Source organism: Mustela erminea, chromosome 1 (genome assembly GCF_009829155.1).
Source record: "Mustela erminea isolate mMusErm1 chromosome 1, mMusErm1.Pri, whole genome shotgun sequence".
NCBI lineage: Eukaryota > Metazoa > Chordata > Mammalia > Carnivora > Mustelidae > Mustela > Mustela erminea.
In genome coordinates, this window is record NC_045614.1 from 211,920,451 (window position 1) to 211,928,001 (window position 7,551).

Here is a 7,551-nt window from a genome sequence, read left to right on the forward strand (position 1 = left end):
AGTGCAAGTATAAGAAACGATGAAATTAAGAATAAGGCAAAAAACAAACACAAACATATATATCTATATGGTGGTCGCAAGTAGGTATATTAGTCAGATAGAGTTTTCTAATAAAGTACCACAGACTAGGTGGTATAAACAACAGAAATTTATGTTCTCACCATTCTAAAAGCCTAATTTTCAAGATCATAGCGTCCCTAAGGTTGGTTCCCTCTGTGGCTTCCTGACTTTCTTGCCTGCCTATGAGTGGCCTGAACCTACATTTTGCAGACTGTGTTCAGAGTCAGAGCCCATCCCAAAGAATGTCCTGCAAAAAGGGATCCCATGGGCAGAGTTTATGAAACATTGTATACTCTATCCTGCCCATTAAATGTTCTGAGAATTCCTTCAGTAAAACAGGCCCTGCAAAATTCTGCTTAACCCAGCCTTTCTTACACTCCCTTCAACACAGAATGTTTTTATTAGGTGTCAGCACTTTTGCAAATGCTCCTCCTGTGATGGTTAATTTTATGTGTCAACTTGGCCAGGCCACAGAACCCACATATTTGGTCAAATGTCATCCTGGATCTTTCTAGGAGGATACTTCTGGGTGAGACTTACATTTAAGTTGATGGACTTTGAAAGTAAAAGCAGGGGTGCCTGGGTGGCTCAGTGGGTTAAGCCTCTGCTTCGGCTCTGGTCATGATCTCAGGGTCCTGAGATCGAGCCCCGCATCAGGCTCTCTGCTCAGCAAGGAACCTGCTTCCCCCCACCACCCGCCTGTCTCTCTGCCTACTTGTGATCTCTCTGTCTCTGTCAAATAAATAAATTAAAATCTTACAAAGGAGAGAGAGTAAAGCAGATTATCCTCCCATAATGTGGGCCTGGATCAGTTGAAGTCCCGGATTGAACAAAAACGCTGACTTCTCCCGAGTAAGATGGTCTTCAGACTTCATCTGCAAGATCAGCTCTTCCTGAGTCTCCAGCCTGCTGGCCCGCACTGTAGATTTGGGACTTAATCCATCATCATGTAAGCCAATTCCTTAAAATATCTATCTACCTACCTATCTTTCTATCTATCTATGCAGTGGTCCGGGTTCTCCACAGAAACAGAACTAATAAGATATATAGAAGAAGACTCATTATGAAAATTGATTTATGAGATTATGGATACTGAGAAATTCCAAGATCTATCGTCTGCAAGCTGGAGGTCCAAGAACGCCGTTGGGGCAGTTCCAGTCCAAGCAGGAGGGCAGGAGAAGGTGGACGCCCCAGCACGAGCAGGGAGCAAATTTGCCCTTCCTCTGTTTTTCTTTTCTATTTGGACCCTCAACAGATGGGATAGTCACCCCCTTCCCCAACTGGTGAGACCGATGTTCTTTACTCAGTCTTTACTCTGTCTACCAATTAAAGTGCTAATTAACCTTTTCACAGAAACACCCAGAATAATCTTTTACCAGCTACCTGAACATTCCTTAGCCCAATCAGGTTGACACATAAAACTAACTATCACAACATATAAATACAAGTCTTCCTGGTTCTGTTTTTTTGGAGAGCCCTGACTAATGCACCCACAGAACACAACTGGGGAACATCGGGGTGCTGACTGCAGTCTCAGCCAGATGAATGATCCTGTATTTGATGCCTTGCTTGTCTCCAAGTGTCCCACCAAGCGGGCTGTCATGGGACAGAAAGGCTCACAGACCAAGTCAGGATGTTCAAATCACATGATTTATTAAATCAATTCAAATCACACAGCAAGAAACAACGAGAGAGATCGGGAAGTAGCTGATGCATTCAGGATAGGTGCCCGTGGGGTGGAATGACCACACACCCCGAACTACGCCATGTTTACATGTCTTGTCCGTCGGCTGTGTCAGCCTTCTTAACTGATGGAGGGGCTACAGGGATCAGTCTAATAAAAAAAGTCCTTCAAAAAAGGCACTATGCCAAGATTATTCTTATTTCGTATTTTTCTTGTTTCAAGTAAATGGCCTTGATTTGAGATGCAGGAAAAGCAAGTGGTTTTTCTTTCATGAAGATTAGAATCTGCTTTGCTTTCAATCCATTCCAGAAGTTGTGAATATGAAAAGGCATATCGTCTTTGGGCAGAGTGAAGACATTTTAGAAGGTGGTGCATTTTGATTAGAAGGATGGCTTGTGCCAAGCCAAGGAAGGGAGGGTGCAGTAGAGCACACATCATTGCGTTTGGGCTCCACCAAGGACTCACAGTGGGCAGGCGGGGTGGATACAGAGGTGTGATAGGAAAGAGAAGGCAGTACAGTAAATTTAAAGAGAGAGATGCATATGTAAGTTATAAATCTTGGAAAAGAGAAAAGATTAAGAGTGAGACATGGGAAGGCTGAGAGGTGTTATCTGAATGAATCCATCGAATGAAGGGGAACATTTCACAACAGGATTAGGTAGAAAAATGCAACTTTCCCCCTTTAGCCCAAACAGGCAAGATCCTGCCAAGGAAATCTATTCTGCTTGAGAATGGCAATTTTTTAGCAATAGAATCAGACAGTGTGGAGAGGAACCTGATAAATGGATTCTATCTCAGTGGTCAGGAGGTAGCGGGAAAACAGATGCCAATGGCAGGCACTGAGCTCCCAGAGAGAAAGGGAGAAAACTGAGCTGGGAGTCAGGCCAGCACTGGGGTCTGAGAGGCAAATGCCCAAGGTGAACTTCAGTCTGCTAATCTCTGCCTTGGCTCCACAAAAGGACTGGCTTCCATGACGCAACTCATCAGCCCACCAGCATGTCCCACTGTTGACCCAACAGCCACTGCTTTGCCTCAGACCAAGAATTTCACACAGCTTCTATCTATGACAAACCAGCTGTAGGGAATGGGTTTCACGTCTCCAGGAATGAAAGTTTCTCTTTCCAGAACATTCCATTATCTTGAAAATTAAACTTGGTAATGACCTAGCAAGACCTGCAGCTCAGATCTCCTGTCTCCAGCCCTCTTTAATGTCAAGAATGATAGAAGAGCACCTGGCCAAGGCCTTGAAGGAGCAGTCAGGTACTCAGCAGCATCTGGAAGGGAACAGTGGCATCCTGTAACAACTGTCCAGTAAGCCCCAAAACTGCTCGGTCCACATGGGACTACCCCTCACCACCTCTTCCCAGCCCTCATGTGCTGTAGAGGAGCTAACAGAGTCTCAACAAGGTTTCCTTTCCTGCCAACCCTGGGAAGAGAGTGGGTGTTGTTGGGCTGGATGGGGGGTGAGAAAGCCCTTCCAACTACACATGAAACTCAGGGAAAGCCACCCCAAGAGTCTGAATAACCTGTGGGTCCTGCCTGGAGACTATTAACAGAAGCCCAGGTGAAATCTAGCAGTTTTGCAGACAAATTGCGCCAGTCAGGGATGTGATTGACAGACTAGAAAGGCTGCAAGCTTCGCAGAGACATGGGGCCCCTCTGGACATTAAGCCATTGGACAACCCATCCCATGCTGCCACCTTGTAGTCTGGGTTTTGCCATTCCTTCATCTTTACTCCACCAAAAAGACTCTACCACCCCTTGCCTGAAGGGGCCAACTAGGTGGCCGCATGTTGGAACTTGCCAATTTGAAGGCTCGAGGCAAGAATTCTTGCTTTCCTCTTCTAGCTCCTACATCTTGCTGGCAATCTTTGGCATTGCTTGGTGTCGGCGACTGCATTCCTGTCTCTGCCTTCATACTCACATGGCATTCTCTGCGTGTCTAGGTTTTCCTCCTCTTTTAAGCACACCTGCCATATTGGATTTAGGATCCACCCTAATTCAGAATGGTCGTTTTTTTTTGTTTTTTTTTTTTGTTTTTTAAGTAGACTCCATGTCCTGTGTGGAAAATAACATGGGGCTTAAACTCACAACCCTGAGATCAAGACCTGAGCTGGGATCAAGAGTCAGATGGTCAACTGATTAAGTCATCCAGGAGCCCAAGGATGATCTTATCTTAACTTACCTCTGCAGACACCCTATTTCCAAATCAGCCCACATTCTGAGGTTGCCGGTGAACATGAATTTTGCAGAGATATTACCCGACACAGTATGGTAACTTATGGATAAAGAATGCCAGAACTTTTGACTTTTTAAGTATAGCCGACTTTAGCTGCAATATCCCATTTTCCTCCCCAAAGCACTCTGAAATGACCATGGGTCTCCTTTTTCCATTCTATAAACCTGGTCTAATACAGGCAGGGCTCAGCTTTCAAATAAAGGAGTTTTCCAGAGCCACTACAGGCAAGGACATGTGCTCACAGTGTCTGCTGGCCGGGCTAGGCCCCTCAAGATGACAGAGTCCATTAACACACCTCTTGGCTCCAAGTGAGGGAGTGCATTAACACAACACTGGCTCCTTCTAACCCTGGCTCCTGGTGAGAGGGTGCATTAACACAACACTGGCTGCCTCTGCCCATCATTCCCAACCTCTTGATTGGTACATTGGAAAGAAGAATCCAGACGTGTACAGTGAGAGGCCCCAGATTCTTGGTTTACTATTAAGAGTGAGCTATACCTCCAGGAGGGCTCTCTATGGGGCAAGGGGGATATGCCCAGATCCCCCATATATCCTTGACTAAATTGGGTCTTCAGAATTAGGGAGTTTATTTGCCTGCAGATAGATATAAGCCGTATCTTCCAACATAGACTTTAGCAGTGGTAAAGGTGATCTTGGGGATGCCTTACTCCTTGATTTCACTTCTGAATTGGTTCAGGGGAGAGCAGGGAAGAGCACCCCATGTATCAGGCACCCCAGATAGAGACATGCAGGGCCCACTCTTCGCACCAATTAGGTTCTCAGCACTTTACACACCATCCATTCATGCCAGTCTCCTTCCCTGTGTGCCAAAAAAATTTTATACCTGAGGCTGAAAAGGAGAGTACCCAACCCAAGGCAAGCTTGAACTTTCCATAAAAGGCCAAGCAGTGAATTGATTTCTCTTCTGATATTGTTTCCCCCACAATAGCTGGTATGCATTCCAAAGAAGGCCACAAAGAAGGCAGGCCAAGTTATGGAAAGGAGTTTAAGTGAAAATTTTCCAAAGACCAAAATCTCAAAGGAGAGGAAGTCGCTGGCCACCCCCCTTGGCCCCGGTTCATCGTACCAGAGCCTGTTTCTATAGACTAGGCTTCCACGATTATCTATTTGCAGAAATGTACAAACACAGCCAGAGTACTCTGTTTCTGTGGAAAGACCTAGATCAATACAAGTAACAGAAGAATGAAGGAAAGAGAAAAGGAAAGATTTTATCAAGCCTATTTACTTTAAAGTTACCTTGAAGACCTGCACAAACACACCTGCTTCTTCAGGGCCGCGGAGAACAGAGCAAACACATCTCATTTCACAGAAACGTGCAGAGAAAGAGACACGGTAGCCCCAAAGCCAGTCCCCGCAGGAGGCGCTAGCATCTCCGGCCAGTGAAGCTTTACACCCAGATCAACCTTCAGATCAAAGTCTTCAAAAACGAACCCAGGCTCATTGTATCAGTGGGGCTCGGAATTAACCCCAGGTCAGGCTTGGGACAGTGGTCTGCGGGGGAGTGTGGAACACCTGGATTGCTAGCAGGGGCTTGGGGAATAGCTGATTTGTAGCATCTGCCCATCTCTGTGGTGTAAATCCTCCCACAGTAGCTGATTTCAGGCTACAGTGAGACTCACTGAGGGAGACTTAGAAAGATGTGAAGTTGCCCACTGCTGGTTTACACGGGTTCCACTCACCTACAGCTGAGCAGAGGTAATAATGCTGGTCAGGGGCACCCCATCCCCCGCTGTGCAGTGGAAAAGCCGAGCTTAACTTCGGACTTCCCCAAAATCTAGCTACTCAGAAAAGACTGTTGACTGAAGTCTCACTGATAAATCAGTGTAAACAGCCGATTAACACATATTTTGTGTGTTACATGTATTAAGTATTGTATTCTTACTAATACCTACTTTTTCTTATTTTGGGGGTTCGTATTTCTAGGCTAGGTGGTTTTTTTTTTTTTTGAGATTTTATTTATTTGACAGAGACAGAGATCACAAGCAGGCAGAGAGGTAGGCAGAGACAAAGGGGGAAGCGGGCTCCCTGCTGAGAAGAGAACCCGACATGGGGCTCGATCCCAGGACCCTAAGATCACAACTCAAGCCAAAGGCAGAGGCTTAACCCACTGAGCCACCCAGGCACCCCAGTTTGTCTTTTTTTTCAATTTTTAAAAAAACTGTCACAAATCTCCAAAAAAGTTTCCAATATATTTATTAAAAAAAAAATCTGCGTATAAGTAGACCCACACAGTTCAAACCCATGGTGTTCAAAGACCAACTACAAAATGTCCTAAAATAATGAGGAAGTGGTAGGTTTGAAGATTTATAACTTTTGCTTGAAATGTAATTTATTTAATTGTAAGTTGATCTATTTTAATTTTTAATAATGACTCTTCAACGATGAGCTCACAAAATTTCCGATTTAAAAACTGGCTTGAGTTAGAATAAGCCCTTCTAGCCCATCACTGTCTGGGAGTCTTTTTAAAAATACCCAAACCCTCCTCTCTCCCCCCACACCACACAACTAATTGCCAGAGTCCCCCAGAGCGGGGAACAGCACATGGGTATTTATAAAAGCTCACCAGTGTGGTTCTAGGATACCTTCAGCTGAGACACTGATGCAGCGCACCCTTCGTTTTACAGAAAGGGAAACTGAGGGTCAGACATTTAATGTCCTGCCTATTATGTTATAATTTGGCAAAGCTGGGGGATGATGATGATTTAGTTTCTGTTTCTTCCCCCACTCTTCCCACCCTGGTTTTGGGCAACTTTGAGTCTATTTTTGAAATATTAAGACTTGTCTGAGGATCCATCTAGCAAGATCTCATTCCTTTGTAATTATTTTAACAAAGACTGAAGTCAAGTTTACCTTTAGGCTGTCCATGAGAAAACGAGAGCCTAACCAGGATATTCAGAGGTCAGCAAGATTCAGAGGAGGCATCCATGTTCTCAAGAGTCTTTTAAAGCCAGTTTTGCATCTCCGTTTATACAAACCACCTACATATTAATGACAAATGACTCTCCGTTCCCCACAAAGAGAGGGCTGACTGGACGAGCCATGTTTAGAAGTTTCAATTATTAAATGGTTAGTTTAAGTTATTCCTTTAACTTAAAAAAAAAAGTTACTTTTTTTTTTTTAGCAAGACAATGCATAAATTTCAGTTACTGTGATTTACTCCTATATTTTTTCTAAATTGTCTTCAGCAAGGATAATGTTGTAACGCTGGCATATACTTTAAAGAATTAATTAATTAATTAGAGAGAGCCCACAAACAGGGAGGGCAGAGGGGCAGGAGGAGGGAGAGAGAAAGAATTTCAAGCAGACTCTGCACAGAGCGCCCAGACCATCGAGGGCCTTGATCTCACAACCCTGAGATCACGACCTGAGCCAAAACCAAGAGTCGGTCGCCTAATCGACTGAGCCACCCAGGTGCCCTTGGAATATACTTTAAAAATGTCTTTACATTCGGGGAAAAGTTGCATTAATAATAACCAAAAAAAAAAAAAAAAAAACCCACAAAATCAATTCTATTTCTACCCCCAGGTTTTTGGCAAACCCAGTCTGG